The sequence below is a fragment of the Accipiter gentilis genome, chromosome 10 (assembly GCF_929443795.1).
Source record: "Accipiter gentilis chromosome 10, bAccGen1.1, whole genome shotgun sequence".
Classification (NCBI taxonomy): domain Eukaryota; kingdom Metazoa; phylum Chordata; class Aves; order Accipitriformes; family Accipitridae; genus Astur; species Astur gentilis.
Genome location: NC_064889.1, coordinates 12,901,110 through 12,918,079, shown reverse-complemented (window position 1 = coordinate 12,918,079; position 16,970 = coordinate 12,901,110). Strand labels below are relative to the sequence as shown.

The 16,970-nt window shown below is 38.0% G+C and overlaps 2 protein-coding genes across 2 annotated transcripts in view; both read right to left on the bottom strand.

Annotated features, from left to right (window-relative positions):
• The window catches only part of GLDN (gliomedin), a 39,587-nt gene extending 38,565 nt beyond the window's left edge, over positions 1–1,022 (bottom strand). The window contains exon 1 of the mRNA XM_049812881.1: positions 982–1,022. The gene's annotated coding sequence lies outside the window, so the exon portion shown is untranslated. The remainder of the gene's footprint in view (positions 1–981) is intronic.
• Positions 1–16,970, bottom strand: part of AP4E1 (adaptor related protein complex 4 subunit epsilon 1) — a 320,304-nt gene that overhangs the window by 175,641 nt on the left and 127,693 nt on the right. The window lies entirely within an intron of this gene.

Sequence of the window (16,970 nt, the reverse complement as noted above, 5' to 3'; positions counted from 1 at the left end):
ATGAAGAATATAACAAAATACTATTGAAAGTTACCAATAAGTCAAGCTCTCGAAAGTTAGAGGAAATGTCAAAATTATCTCCTCATTCATCAAAAAAAAAAGACAAAAGAATCCATTAATCTGATAGTCAAACAGTACACCAATACAACATTCATAGGTCAGAATCTGGTATTTTTATACAGACTAGCATCTTGACCTGATCAAATACTGGGGAAACAGACCACCACCTCCTTATCATTATACTGTAGCTTCAGAAAGGTTTTTGTCAGGCCTCCAAAACAAAACCACCACCTACTACAGACAACTACTACCAAGCAAAGAGCCAGTTTTTCTTTACAAGTGTTTCTAAAAGACTTATCAATGAATGTCATCACTAGTTCCCTCACAGAAGGGCTGTTAGATATTTAAATATTTTTCAAAATACAATCAAAATATTCCGAAGTACAGTCCAGAAGAATTATCAGTTCATGCAGTAGCGGTTGAGGTAGACATTCTCAAGTAACAGTTAATATTCTGATATTAATACAATGCCACAGTGAATTACTTTTTTTTTTTAATCAGTAGCTAAAAGCACAGCGTGGTGTGTGTGACTCCTCCTTTAAGCTAAGTGATACAGGTTTGGGGTAAAAATGACCCTCAAAAGAAAAGCTGAACTAGCCCACTGGCTCCTGTGCAGCTACACACATAGTTATTATTCAGGGAAAAAATAGCTGTAATGAAGGACAGAGCACGCAAACACCACGCGAGACCCGTTTTTAAGAAAATAAACACCTATGCACACAAATGGCTGCTAAAGAAGCTGCATTCAGCCATACCACTTAGAGTTTTTCCTGCATCTGTTCCTGCATTCAAGCCCACATAAAACTTCTTTTATAAAGCTCTTTCCATCAACAACAGAAGGAACAACAACAACAAAAACCAACAAAAATATAAACACCAAACTCCAAGTCCCCAAAGGTGATAATCTCCAAAGACTTGTACCTGTCTCAAGGCAGTACAGGCAGAAAGGATTTCAAGAGGCACTTATTGAGTGTTCTGAGCTTCTCCGCAAAGCTTTTCTCTTTTTTTTGGTTGTCTTTAAACATTTCTAAAGAATTTTCAGGAAGCAGAGATTCTGGGGGAAGCATCCTGTAGCTAGTGGAAGCATGCAGAAGGCCTACTTAAGAACGCTGCACTGACCACACAGATATTTTGATTTTTACGTGTAACATATTAACAGAGTAGCAGCCACCACAAATATTCAGCTGCTATGCAAGCAGTGTTACAGCAGAAGTATGTGTCCGAGACAGCAGAAGTTTTCTCTTTGTCGGTTAAAGATGAAGGAGTAGGAGACGGTAGTCAAAATTCTTGACTGAGTCCTGAATTATGCATGACAGAAAAATGGGATCTAAAACCCCTACATTTCCAAGCCATTGGTATAAGGTTGAGACAGGCTGGACTGGGACCAAAGAAGCAGATAGGCTGCCAGAAAGATGTCAGATGAATAGGATCACAGAAAAATTAAAGTCAAAACGGACCTCAGGAGGTCCTCTAGCCCAGCCTCCTGCCTAACGCAGGGGCAGCTATTATCTGAGAAAAAAGTTGGTCACAGGGAGCCCAATGGAACAGATTCTGGATTGCCTTCTTGTTCCAATATGTCAGTCATTCCATGTGTCCTCGTTTCAGCTGGAATAGAGTTAATTTTCTTCTTAGTATCTGGTGCAGTGTGGTTTGGATTTAGTGTGAGAATAAAGTTGATAACCCACTGAGGTTTTAGTTAGGGTAAGTGCTACTTAGCAACAAGTTAAGGATTTTTCAGTTCCCATGCCCTCCCAAGCTGGGAGGGAGCACGGCCAGGACAGCTGACCTGAACTAGCCAAAGGGATATTCCATACCATAGAACGTCATGCACAGTATATAAACTGGGGGGCGTTGGTTGGGAGGGGCGGATCGCCGCTCGGGCATCAGTCAGCTGGTGGTGAGCAGTTGCATTGTGCATCACTTGTCCTTTCTTGGAGAGTGTTTTGGGGGTGGGGTGGGGGATTTTGGGGGGTTGGGGTTTTTTTTGAGGTAAGAACAATTTAATAACTAAAGGAAAATAAAATAGAATATAAAATATTACTATTCATTGCTATCATTATTATTCTATTTTCTTATTGTTAGCATTGTTAGTATTATAACTTAGGATAAATGCCACTTAGCAACAATGAAAACATCAGTGTATTATCAACATTATTCTCACACTAAATCCAGAACACGCCGTACCAGCTACTAAGAAGAAAAGTAACTTTATCCCAGCTGAAACCAGGACACCATGCCATAGTGGATGCAGATTACCTGGGGGCCGCAGAGAAAACTAGAAGGATTGTTTCTTCTATTATTTATTATTCCTCAAGGGGACACACATAAAGATGCATATTACCTCACTTTTTTTGGCTGATCTGGGCTTTTTTCTAACCCATATAAATGCAAAATAGAAACTTAAAAGGCAGAAAGCAGTTTTGGCTCAGATGTTATGGAAATAACTAGACCTCCATGGAAAGAGCAGAAACAAGTGGCTTAAGGCATGCATCTAGCCCGTTCTTTGTTAATCTAATTTACAAGGTAGACTACTTTTATTTTACTGCAATTGGCAGATTGTATAAACCTGGCCACTAATCACCACACAACAAATCCATTGTGTCTAGTTGAGATAGACCAAATGACAGCCAAAGTTACCCACCTGTAATTATTTTCTCAATTAAATTCTATAAAAAGTTCACTTTCTGCATGCCCACCAAAAAGCTTATTTGCCAAGAAGGCCAGATAGGAGGTGATTACAGGTGACTCACTCGCAGCTAGTTTAGTCAGCCAGGCAGAGAAATTCCACCAAGAGTGTCTTCCAGTAGAATTTCTCCATCAACACTAAAGCAGATGGCTTGAGTTTGATCAAGTTTGACAAAGCAAAAGGAACTGTTCTGGCTTCCCACCATATCACCTGCTCTCCTTCTCAGGAATTGGCTTGTGGGTTGAAGCGAAGTGATATAATTTCCTGATCTATAGCTACCACACAAACCAGTCTGGATTCAGAGACCCTAGTTCTTTTCAGCAGAGCCCCAGCTAGGGATTTCAGAGTTTACTGGGAGAAATGGAATTCCCTACACAAATGTGCTTTGCTTTAAAGTACGTGTATTTTCTGCCATTATTCCCCTGTTCACCCAGCACTAAAAAAGAAACAAGAATCCTCAAATAAATAAATAAAATTCCTTTCCTAGCATCCACCATCCAGACTAACAGCTGATGTACTTTACTGAAACAGGCAGGTCACCACAACACTCTAGATGTTGAGCATCCACATAGAACAATTTCCAACACCCTCTAAAGCTTGGGGGTTTTGGAAGATAGCCTGGAAAGCAAGTTGTGAAGGTTCGAGAAACAAAATTGCCAAATCAGCCTGGTGTTAGTACTGCAAGCAATATAGAACTTCTAAAGCTAGGCATAAAAGAAAAACTGTGGGCAGTATAAGTGGATTTCAGCCAATCCCATGATACGAGTCCTTAGGTGATCTTTTTAATAAAATGGCATTAGCTAGAGAAGCCAAACTCTAATTTGCATTAAGAAAACTTTGCTGGGGAGCCAAAAAAGGAGATCATCTCTGCACCGAGTATAATGTTAGAACAGCCCAAGAGGCCAGCTCCTTCTAAGACACCGCATAAGAGAAATTCATGCAGAAAATGTGAAATGAGTGATTTTCAGTATTGTGTGCCACTAACTCCCTCAGAATACACCAGCATACTTACACACTGTTCTTTGAAAGGGTGAATTCATGACAATGAATAGATATGTTATTGTAAAAGGATGAAAAAGTAACTTACAGAAACGCTGATGGACAAGATATGCACAGGTTTCGGAGCGCAGTGGATGCCGGCCAAATGAAGGAGCTGCTTAGAAGCAGCACTCGGGCACCTATCAAGGCAGCGCTGCAAGTCTTGGCTGGAAACGGAAGACAATGGCTAAAAGCAGATCGCCTGCAAACATTCTGCTGTACTTTGCACTATACTAGTACTTATTACTTCAGCAGAGGACTGAAACAGAATCAAAATGATCAAAAATCAGAAGCGGCTCACCCAATACAGTGTTACGGGAATTATAAGCTTTGACTTACTCAGTGTAAGTTTTGCTGAACAATTTTGCTCGCCAGTGAAAGAACCTGAGAGTTTTAACATTAACTATTCCCATGGCTGATACACACTTCTAAATTATGAAGTAGCACAGGAAGTATATGAACACAGGTTGTTGCAGTACTCTCAGGTTTCTTAGTACTTGACAACTGGCTTGTTTAGGATAACAGCAAAATAGTACATATGGGAAGTTAGGAGAAAAGGTAGGATTAAAATGCCTGGTTAAATTACTACAATGTCTTCCTGGAAGTTCCTAGAAAAGACAGGTAGCCATTGTTGCAAACATCGGGATGGCTAAGACCGTCGCTTTAAATTCCTTTATCCTTAAATAGTGGAGGGAAGGCAGGGGAGAGGAAAATATATATATTTGCCCAATGCTTATACTCTCCACTTGGCATCTGGTTTTGGCCAATATCCAAGATGGAGCACCGAGCTAGATGGATCTTTAGCGTAACTTTATGCTGACAGTTTACGTTCATACAGATGCCTTTGTTTCCTTGTATCCTAAACCAACATGGAGTATGTTAGGGACAGATTTACCCATGGCTATCCATCCTGGGGGTAAGGTGAGCATTTATCTGATACACTACTGACTACAGTGAAACCATCAGGACATAAAAAGAATTAAGATCTGAGCCTGATCCCATCCTACTAGTTTCACAATACTGTTTCTTATATTAGTGATTTCATTTCCACCGATTTAAGTGAAGTTATTTTCTTTCTACAGAGTTATTAGATCAGATTCAAGCCTTTATTACTAAACCAGAACTCTAATCAATTTTATCATATGAGCCACAGGGTCCCTATGGGGTTGCATACCCTTCTGCTCAACTTTGAAGAGCATTTTGCATCCTTTTCCCCTCAAAAGTCTATTGTAAAATAGGGGGGGGGGGGGGAACTGCCTTATTTTTAATGATATAAAAAAGAACTTTGTTAATTCAGTGAATGCCTACTCAGGCTCTGAAGAATTTGTAGTATTCAACCATAGATCTTTGTAGTGAACAACAAGTCCAATCATTCTGGTTGCATTATACAAAGTTCCAGGAATTCTTTGGCATGAAAGAACTTAAATACATTTTCTCTGGTATATGGAAATAATATTTGATTTAAAGATATATCCCACAGAAGCCACTCTTGACAAAACCTAGTTTAACTATAAACAAGTATTTTCACGTTATTTAACCCCTTTTGTGACCTCTTCATGACCAATTCTACTGGCTTCTTGCTCCAGAATTACGAGTCATGCACAAATTCTTTATATCAGTAAGGAGATACATAGCACTGACAGAAGAAGCAGGCCTAACAAAAACGTTACGAGATTTTTCATTTTTAGAAATCATTATTTTTGGTTAAATAAATGATCATGGAGCAAGGAATCCAAACCTGCTTGTGTGGGAAACTGGCCATCATTCTAGGACTCCCCTAAACCTCAAGCAACATGTGTTGACAAAGAAAGAAATTGTATTGGTTTCACATTCTTTATGTTAACTTATTATTTTACTAAACTCCTCATTCTGAAGCTTTTAAAAATAATGAGTAGTTAAGTAGTTTACTCTTACCATTTGCATGTATAATAAAGAATACTTAAGGGTATAGGTGCTTCCAAATTAAGCTAATATTTGTTTTAATTGCAATTTAGCAATAATGAAAGTAATGCCTCCTAGAGCTCTTTTTCCAATATACTACAGCCTGACCCAACACCTGTAAAACAAAATACCACCTCCAAAGTGAGTGAGTGGCAGCTGCAACTGCACAAGTGTTTGAGGTATCATAACTTCCCTTTGTATCCTAGGCAGAACACAAAAGCAATGATGTGTTTGCAGTGGTAACAAATACTGAGCTTGACTTTTGATAAAAATATGTGGGGAACTGGAAGAAAAACACAATGAGAAAACAAGCAAGCAAAGTTCAACACAGGCTGTTATTCTTCTCAACAGCTGAAACCAAAGCAACACTAAATGCAGCAAACCAGTTTCAAATCATGGGAAAGAGCTGGAATCTCTGGAATCTTTGAACGGTAGCTTTCTTATCCTGCTACACAAAGCTTTCTTAATTTGGTATCCGTGAAACAGTTATCCATCTACTTCAGAACTGATCTTTCATCTTAGTTTGTCCACATTAACAATCTATAAGAAATATACCATGAAACGGACAAAAACCAGCCTCAAAATCTAGCTCCTCCAGAACGTAAATATCCCCAGTCTACAAGCAGTAAAAACATACAGCTGGCTTGTTAAAACAAAAAATGTTAATGCATGACTTCCCCCAAAATTTTTAGGTAGCCTTAAAAATGAAAAACCACTATCTTTTTTTTTAAAAAAAAAAACAAAAACAAAGTCATTTTAACACTTGCAGAACATCAGATACTATGAAACAGGTTTTAACCATTATTGCGACGAGCTCTAAATACAGGACGCAATAGAATTGTTCGCTAAAGTTCTGCCCATTTCTGCTTGTACCGCAAACAAGTTTCTCCATAATAAATAGATGTGGAAGAGTGTGTGCACATGGAAAAGAACAAGAGTTCAGTTCTCAGATTGAAATTGTCTTGGCTTCTGGTTGTATAAGCTGTGTATCTTCAATGAGGTTGCGGTAATACTAGAAGCATTTCTGCATGAATTCAGTCCTTATTCTCCCCAAATTGTCTGCATTATTTATTTATTTACTTACTTACTTAAAGAAAGGCTTCTCAAAAGAGATTTTGCATTCAGTAAAATTCTAGGCCTCTTCCATCCTTCCCCCGAGTGAAAAATATTCAATCACTAGAACTATTGTACATAACTCAAATACCTTTTGTTCCAAGTGAGATCATAGCCCTTTAGATATAAGGCCCTTTTACCCATTGGATGGGTTTTCTTATTAAAAGTGCTCTAATTTGTTTTATTTATTCTTTTTAAATGCTAATGCTAAAGCCTTGACTGAATTCAGAAAAAGAAGAATAAAAACATTTTACGGGAATCTTTTACATTTGTGGCCTGACAGTGAAAGACAAGGATGCATAGTGTCTTACTGCGAGAGGACATAACATGGACTTGCTGAAAACAGACTTGAGTGACTGGATTTTCTAAACTTGAGAGCACCAAGCAAAAAAAAAGGATTATATTGGCCTATTTCACAAACCAGTCTATTTGGACTTATAGGGGTAAATTTAGAGAGGAGGCAGCTGAGTCAGCTAAGGATTTCCCATAGCAGAAATTGAGAAAATTCAGACTTTTGTTGGTGTTTCAAAACAGTAACAGGCACAAGCACCTTATTCATACTTCTCTGTTAGTTACATCTTTTAATAACATCATCGCCTCTTCCTACAGATCTTTGGTCATTATTTCAACATTTCCTGTAACTGCTTAATGCAGTTCTTGAAAACATTTGGATTTTCATAAGTTTGTTCAAGTTTCCCAAGGCTACAGCAAAACCAAGAAGCATCACAAAGCAGAGAAACCAGCATTTAGTTTGTATAGTAATTCTGAAGTGTTATCAAACCAAAGGGGAATATAAAAGAAACAGTATATACAAAAATATATAGGATAGTCAGTAAGACCTTTCCAATGTCAGTGCAGGATTGTACCTTACAAAAGGTTGACAGCTTTGTGCATCCCAGTTTTAGAACAAAACTTTTGGATCTTTCTTCCTTTCTGTTGGAAATTAAAAATACATTTAGAGATGCGAGGCAAATAATTAATAACATTTCTGCTAGTTGCACCTCCAGTTAAATGACAAATCTCTGTCCTTGATATTCAGAGCCATCAAACATAATTATAAGCTTTGTTTACTTTTCAGTTTTACTCTCCAGTTACAATTCTAATCAGCATTAGGCATGTGTATCTCTATCATTGGCTATTTTGCAGCAGATACATTGAGCTGTAGAGGTAAAATTACAAAATTTTCTTTTCAATAGCAATGGCCCCTGATCTATTACAAAAACCAAACTTCCATCTCTAAGCAACTGATCTCTTAGCAACAAGAAGCACCTGCATAAAAGATGCTACAGAGAGTGATCACCAGAAAACCTATTCAGATCTTTAAAAGGAGCACATCAGTAACAAAGATAGCGCTCTTCACCGGTAAAAATCAAGAAGTAACAAGAGGACACAGGTAAATTTTTAATTCATATTCTAGCATTTTTCTTCAAACAGTGCCAGTAGGACATTACAAAAATGTTTATTTTGTTTTTCAGTGGGAAGTAAGCCTTCTGGAGCTGCTTTGATCTGAGTTACTGTAATTAACTTTGTGTGAATTATATGTTGTCACTATCTAAATAGAGATTTTTTTTTTAATTTTTTTTTTTTTTAAGTAGAAAATCTGCACGTCTTAAACCAAATTCTTGGTATTAAGAGAACAATAACGTTTTATATATTTTGTAAGTATGCTACAAAATTTCTTTTTAAAAAAATGGCACAATGTTCTTGCAGAATAGTCATCCTTAGAAAGCATTCACTTAATTCAACCTTTCAAAGTGTTTACATTACACCAAGAAATACTTAAACTTTTTAGGTTTTATAGATACAGGCTTCACTGATTAAAAACCCCAACCTGTTTAGTGTTTCTGTGGTCTCCGATTTCATTCTAACTACTCTACATCTACGAAGTGGATTTTGTTCCATTCATTACATTTCATGCAAAGATGTGTATCATAACAAAGTTAATGTAGAATACATAGCATGGAATAGACACTGCCAACTGTTGATGATGTATAGCAATATAGAATTAGTTGGAAAGTGAGCGAATTTGGACAAAGCAACATTTCCAAGCATCACTGGCACAGCAGGTTAGAAATGCATTGAGTGAGGTTAAAAAAGGTCATCAGGTAGAACTATTCTGGAACTGTTCCAGAGAATTTGTTCATTCTATCATAGCTTGATTTCTCTCAATTGGTGCTTGCTGGGGAAGAGTGCTATCTTTCTTGAAGCTACTACATCTCAGTTAATTATTTCTAATTAATAAAGTCATTTGCAGGAACGATGGTTTGAGAATAGTCATACATTCTTCCTTAGTCTTGTTTTTTCAAATACCCAGCTAAATTCTCGTCAGGATTAATTTACATCCTTTGATAGGATACTTGGTATTTAGAGCCAGATATAAAGTAAAACATTTAATTTGCATTTCTTACAGAGTAGTCCCTTCTGTCTCAACTAACTTGTTGCTTCAGTTGGTCAAAGTATTTGCTAGCAATAAAAGTACTACAGCAGAGACATAACTATGGCAGAGAGAGCTGCCTTCTACCTGCCAAGTCAGAAACAAAACCACCCACCCAGTAGTAATAGCAAACTGGGAGTAGCTACATACAGAAAACCCTCCTCACATAGGTCTGCTTTGCCATCGTTGTAATGAGGAAGTCTGATGAAAAGCGTATTAGAGAGAAATTTCAGTTGTCTATCCACAGCTCATTTTCCGGTTAGTTTTGAGTTCATTAGAGCTGACGGGTTTTTAAGGAAACTTTGAAGCAGACAGGCAGTAAAATATATTCCTACCAATACTGCAGAAGTTTGCATATCTCCATGGCTCTTTTTGATGACTTACAAGCACTGACATACTTATTCTGCTTCAGGAGATGTACAATTCAGATGAAACCCTTTTACCATGCAATGTGGTTAGTACTTTTCATGGACATTATGTTGGTTCCTAGGCAACAGTGAGACCTTTTGTGAAAGGTACTAGAACTGGCAAGTTATTTTTCCAAATCATACATCGGACTGCAATTAAAACCTCAGAAGAGGACATAGTCCAAATTCTAATTTCAGATCACTATTCTTCTGAAAGACAAATCACCATATAATTAGAGATTGTTCAGAAGGCAGAAACGCTTATTGTACAGGCATTTGGGAAGCACACAGCGTACCTTGCCTCACGCATCCATGTTGTATAAGTAGCTACAAGGAAATAGTATGGACACTGGCCAGAAAGGAGAGAGATGACTACCAAATTTTTAGTTACGCAGGGCAGGTTATCACTCCAAGTCTTGCTCACTACAAGCAATCACAGTTTTATGACTGGCTAGTTATTTTGAAGGCTTAACTCTAGTGGAAAGTGATTTTTCAGGATGTGAATATTTATCCTCTGAAGATCAATTGAGACATCTAAAGTGACTAGCAATTTCTAGAAGGATATATTTGAATCAAGACTTTCAGAATATCAGAGCTTTCACTGTCTAGTCCCAAAGACTACATCCAAACCAAGCTGACAGTATATTATAAATACTTTATTTTTGGAAGCTCACTAAGCTCCATGATCAATAGCAACATAAAAAGCTCATTTAGCCATTTCAGCAATAATTTATCATCTTGGTCAGTACTTGGCTATATGTCAGCAACATCAAATCTTCGGCATTAAGAATGACCAAAAGGATCCGGTAACCTCTTTGAAAGGTTTAAAGGCAGGACTTATAGCTCCATTGTAGCAGACAAATCATTTACATAAATCACAAGGAGAAGAGCAGCCCATAGGATACTCCTTTGATTATCACCTTGCAGAAGTTACAGCTCCAAGCTTGTTACAGTGGCTTCAAATAGCTCCTCCATGATTTACACACACACAATGTGTGTGTAAATGACTCCCTGTTTGATATGTGACTACTTCTGATTTAACCCAAAAGATATGTCCGTAGATGACCTGGAATGACAGGCACAAAGATGGTAAGTTCACAAAATGAAGGTCGCAACCCCCATGTAAAGGCACAGAAAAGAGGCATTGCTTTTTCCAGTTATCAAAACAAATAGTAATATTCACACAGAGTCCTACATTAATAGAAGATATCTTTAATGTATTTGTTTCCCTGCCAATGGGTTCAATGTGCATTGACCATTTAAGTCCCAGACACGTGCTAGTACTAGCTGGTGCTCAGGAAACTAACTGACCAAACAGACTCCAAACAACAGGAGTGTCAGCATTTACAACAGCACTGCAGCAACAACCTTCTCTGCACCTTGCAAATTTACGGTACACTTTGAGTAGGAGGGGTGACAAGAAATCGAGTTCTGTGGCCACCGAGGCAGATAAGAAAAGGCAAGTGTTGTTTACAATTGCATATGAGCCATGGGCAGCCACCACTAACATCTAACAAATATGCAGTAGCATTTTAGAAGTGATGCTGAAAGCAGCTGAGAGAACTTAAAAACCTCAGAGAGACATGCTCTAGGGATAGCTCCTGTTTGGCTGTGAAACAAGGTAAAACTGCTGTAAGAAGACTTACTAAAACTAAGAAAACCACAATTCCAAATAACAGCAAAGGCATCAAATGTAACCAGCTGTCTTATCTCACAGTACAGACATACTCTTTCAGCACCACAAAATCATGGATATGTTCTGCATTTCTGTCTCACTTGCCCTCTGACACAACATTAGGCTGCAACATCCTCCTTTACTAGTCAAGAGCCCCTTTAGATTGCCAGGATGATCATTATTAAATTCCCACTTCCAAGCCTCTGCTGAAAGCTGTCACCTTTTCTTTCCCTCTTCCTCCTTCACTGATCTAAACAACAGACAAATTTATAAGTGCTATTTAGATTAGATTTTGTAGTAAGCAAGTGGTACGGGTTTATTCTACAAGGCTATAATAATCATTCAACATTGCTAGAATATATTTCCGTAGTAATTAGATGTGACTGACCTCTACGACTACACGAATTCTAGCCCACTGACTTGAACTCTAGAAATGGCTGAAAAAGGTAACCATATGCAGTGTATTCATTTCATAACATTCATATTTTGCCACAATTACCTCTCTCTTTTGAGTTGCAGGCAACTGAATTAAAAGTAGGAAACAGACCTAAACGAGCCAGAGTGCTTTCAAAAGCAGAGCAATATAAACATCTAACTTTAAAAAGGCTGCTGTGCACATTGTAATTGCAGATGAAACCATCTAGAAGACAGATGTCATTTGGAGCAAAGGATCAGATCACTAAAGCACGGATTCAGAGCAAGGGAAAAAGGAATAAGAAAAAAATATTATAAAGCACAGGTTCAGGGCAAGTGAAAAATTAATAAGAAAAAATATTACAAAGACAAAGAACGTCACAACAAGAGTAACACAATAACAGATGGCCAATAAATTGTGATGGAAATCTCTCAGTGATATCCCCCTTGCATCCTGAGAGAATTACAGCATTAGAAGAGACCACAGAATATCAGGGAGCAATTTCCAGGGTGACGCTAAATAAACGTGCAATCTGACGCTTACAGAATAACTGTACAGCCCAGTTTACAATGAAGGGTAAGCACTCTCAAGTTTAAAAAAGCCTTTTGATCTGTTCTCAGCTTTCAATCCCACAGACTTTCAAGGGAGCAAGACAATCCCTGTATCAAGGCTCGTGTGATATATGCTGTACACCTGGTGATAATTACCCACTTCAAATTAATTAATTCTTTGAAAGGAATGTAACCATGTAACAAGAAGGTAGATTCTTTCTGGTGGTTCTTACAAAAGGTTCCACGCAAATGCAACTAATTTTACAGTAGTTCCACATATGACTTCTTATTCAACAGCTGTGACAAGAATCTCTGACTTTGCAATAAAATCCACAATTTGAAGGCAATGTTAAAATAGTTGTATGGAACTCCTTCAACAAGAGCTGTATTAAAGAGATCTGACAGGCAGTTAAGAGTCAGAAACAGTTCTCATCCTATGTTAAGTGCTATAATCCCAATAGAGCAAGATAGTTACATGCCTAAAACTAATTAAACCCAACTATTTCATTTGTCAAAAGGTCCTGTGTTCCTTTTAGGCTATATCAACGCTGGCAAACACTGTGGTACAACAGGAGCAGATCTGTAAAACAAAACAGTTGGTGATGACCTACTCCCTACACTATACGCATTTCACGGGAGTCCACTTCAATATAGATCTAAACTGGTTTTGTCATTTGAATCCCCACTAGAAGCTGGTGTGCATAAGACTTTTTTTCATCCCAAAAGACCCCAGTTTGCATGCTCTGACATTGCTCTGTGCTACGTACTGAAGCACGGGCATGGGAATCATCTGAAGGTTGGCTATCAAAGCATGCCCCTGATACGAACTAAAACACCAGCGCAGACACCATGAGCCACTGTCCTCCTGGACTACTGCACGTTCAGGCAGGATCCAAAGAACAAATGCAAGAAAACCACTACTTGCCTAGCTAGACATTAGCTTTCCAGTTGTGAGATGCACAACAAAAGCTGTCTACATACTTACATGTAGAAGGCTGAACCTTTACAGCCTGCATAAAACCATCTCTCTTAATTGAGTGAAAACAGGCAATATGTAGAATCAGCTTCTAGAAAGAGAGGAAGGCTACAACATTTTATCTGGAAGAGTAAAGACTTACTGGGCTTATATCAGGCAATAGATTTCTTTTTGTGTGAAAAGAGTCTATTTAAAATTTTATTTTTCCAAACTGTGTAGTTAAACCTAGGTCAGGTGCTTCAGGTGCTGCTAATATTGGTCACTAACGTTTGGGGATTTATAACAAGTAGCAGATTTCCCCCCCCCATCTCTCCTGACAGATGAACCACTACAGAGGAAAGAATTCTAGCACTCAAGAATGGTTCTTCAAGAGTTTTCAAGGCAGTTTTATGAGATACTTCTCAAAATTATCAAAAATTTTCAGCTCCCGTTCTATAACATGATACATAATTTGCTCTCTTACTGACACAGTCAAGTACTAAGCTCTAACTGGGATAAAAGGAGTCAACGCAGTTGTCATTTAGATACATGAACTCTTTTCTTTACCATGGGCCCTACCGTCATTTATCATATCACCTTTTGCAAGAAAACGTTTAACAGCCAGAATTTTCTGACAGCACTTTATAGTCAAGACTTACAGGCCAGCAATCTGAAGGGCCCTCTGCCGGCAGATGCCGTCCCAGCTGTTAAGAGCCACAATTACTGTCAGCTCAGGCAGCCTGTGCACATCCACCTATTGTGTCACAAAAGCACTTCCCTTATCAAAAGTCTCTTTCCTCCCACTATTTGATTTTAAAAGCTTTTTTACCCCATCCCCATCCCCCCCTCCGCCGTATAAGTAACAATCAGCCCCAACAAATCCCTCTGATCAGACACATGCCTCAACCGGCTGCAAGGAAAGGAAAATTACGTATAGAAGATTTCAAAATAAATGAGCAAGAACAGTGAAAGCTTCTTTCATGCATAATGGGCACTCCAGCTTTACTCCATTTCTAAACTTCTTCAGTCTGTTCAGTGACTACTTACTATAAAAATTTACTTGGCCGAGTTTTAATTAGGAGCGATTTACCTCATGGACAGTTCTTAAAAAATACAATGGGTACAAGCAGGACAAAGCAGTTCAGGCGAAATATTTTTAAAGCTGAATTTTTCATGGTCCAGTTGGCTTTTGCAATAAATAAAAAAAAAAAAAAAAAAAAAAAGAAATGCAAACCCTAAACGTCTGCGTGGATCACACTCATTGAAATGAGGCAAAGAACTTCTCAATACAAGAAATGTTAATTGTTTTAAGAGCTTGGGGAGCCACTCTGGCTAAAAATAAGACTGCTTCAGATCAGTTTCAGAGCATAAAAAGGATTCAAATTTAATACAGTGCATTTAATACCTTTTATCTACATGAGAGCATGATTGACGATATAAAAACTATAAATCTAACAGCAAGGTGCACACTGATGTATTGGATATCACATTGCAGCAAAAAAAAAGATTTTACTCTTTTATAAAAAAATTACAAAATTACAGAGTTGGGGTAATCTAGAACCTGAAACTCAATCCATTACAATCTCTATATTTTGAAAAGATAGAAACCTGCCTTCATTTCTCTGTCAAAACAAAGATAAGCTTTAGCCATGAATAACTAAGAACTGAGCAAGATCAAAACTCGGGGTCGATTTTTAGAAAATAAAAGGGAGAGACTCATGCTTGCAAAGTACAGCATGCAAACATGTCAGCACCTTGAACTCTAGCAGGGCTTAGCCTATGGATGTAATATCCATAGGTACACATCTGTACATTTAGCTGCATTTATTTCATACCGCCCAAATGCATAACCACCTACATACTTCTCTTCATAGGGAATATGAGGCAGAGAAACTACTGTACAGACACACCAGAATGTCTTGGAGATGAAAAACCCAACAAATCGCAATGAACATCAGAGCCTATCTGTGGCAATGGAGTACAAAGATGAAGTTCATCCAGATCCAGAAAGAAAGCAACAAAAAAGTGAAACTATATGCCCTAAGTCTAGTTATTTCCTTCTATAATGCTGTAAGCTCATATAGCGAAACTAATAAAAGTATCTATATATACATGCAGGCATGCTTTTATTGTGGTAACAAATAGTACTCTAGGAAATTTAAAGCTAGCATTTTTACTTGTACTGAACAAACACCATTAGTGTACATTAGTGAAACTAATAAATACCATTACATGACCAAAAAAAAATGCTTGTGATTACAAAAACATTTTTCACAACATGGAAGACAGTACAACAGTTGAACACGTACAAGACGCGATATGTACATGGACATTCTCATAAGAGCTGTACTGCTGGCTACTGGAACAGCATGCATGTTTCTAAAAGGTCACCTGGCATATTGTGTCTTGGTCACTTTCAATCACAACACAACCAGACAACTTGCATAGCAATCATCCAAAATACTGGAGCGTTGCAGGCACCTGCAAGGCTTCGAGCCACTGCTTGCTCCCTTCCCCAGGGTCTTGCCTGTACTCTGTACGTTTTCTAGTTTGACCATAAATACCAATCTTCTTACTATCTAGAAGGCATCCATCGCATTCTTGGCTTAGTGTAATGTAATTATAGCACTGATAGTTACTACAAAGCAAGCTGTACTTTCTTCTGCAATGTAAGACCAAAGCACGAGATCAACAAGAAAGCACTTGCTGAAAGTAAACTGTAACAAAAAGCTTCCTGTTAAGTAAATACATCCTTTAGTTCTGAAATATTGTCGCAGGAAGGAACAAAGCAAATGTATTCTTAATTATTGTCAGAGCAGAATTAAGAAGTTGTTTTATTAATAAATTACTGTGCAGATACAACCAGTATCTTTCTGTGGTTACATGAGTTCTCATTCATAGAATAACATCTTCCTTCTCAGGTACAATCACCTCTTATATTTTACGATTTATGTCAAGAACATGCAAAACAACTTTGAAGGAATCTTTCTACTCCCCCTATGCGTAACAGATCTGTCCATTTTCCTGGGTTTTCTGTGCCAAGTGCTGGTTACTGCCTCAGGAAAAATATGGTACCAGACAATCCATGAACCTGTTTGTTATGGCATACACTATATTTTTCAAGGTATTTAGCAGAAGAACCATAAAGAAATTCAATATATTATATTACAGCCAAAGGTTGACAATAAAAAACCCCCCATAATATATTGTTTGAAACAAAAACCTGTGGTACGCTATCTACATCATTAAAAACCACCGTAGTTATTCTGAAAATTCAAGGACTCTGGTGTTACAGGTATGCAGGAAGGAGAAAGTCTAAGTAACAGAGATAAAAGCTTGTGAGTGAACTCATTCAATACTTCCACATGTGCTGAAAGTTTAATTTCTTGTGTTTTGGTTAGAAATTTGCAAGGAGTAAACCTCAGTGTCGGCCAGCCAAGTCAATATAGGAGATAAGAGGTCTGTCAGCCAAAGTATCCAAAACTATGCGTCAACATCAAGGTCGGAAAAGCTTTGTTATTTCCAAGCAAAGAGTGTCTGCTGCATGGCTGTTTCGACTTGTGATGTAGCTTGGCCTGGCAAGCAGTCCGGGCAGTCGCTCTCGTTATAAAATAAAGCTACCTCAAGAGCTAATTTGCTCACTTACAAGACCCACAAAGGAGGTGGGAGGTACCGAGTAAAGCTGAATGTATCTT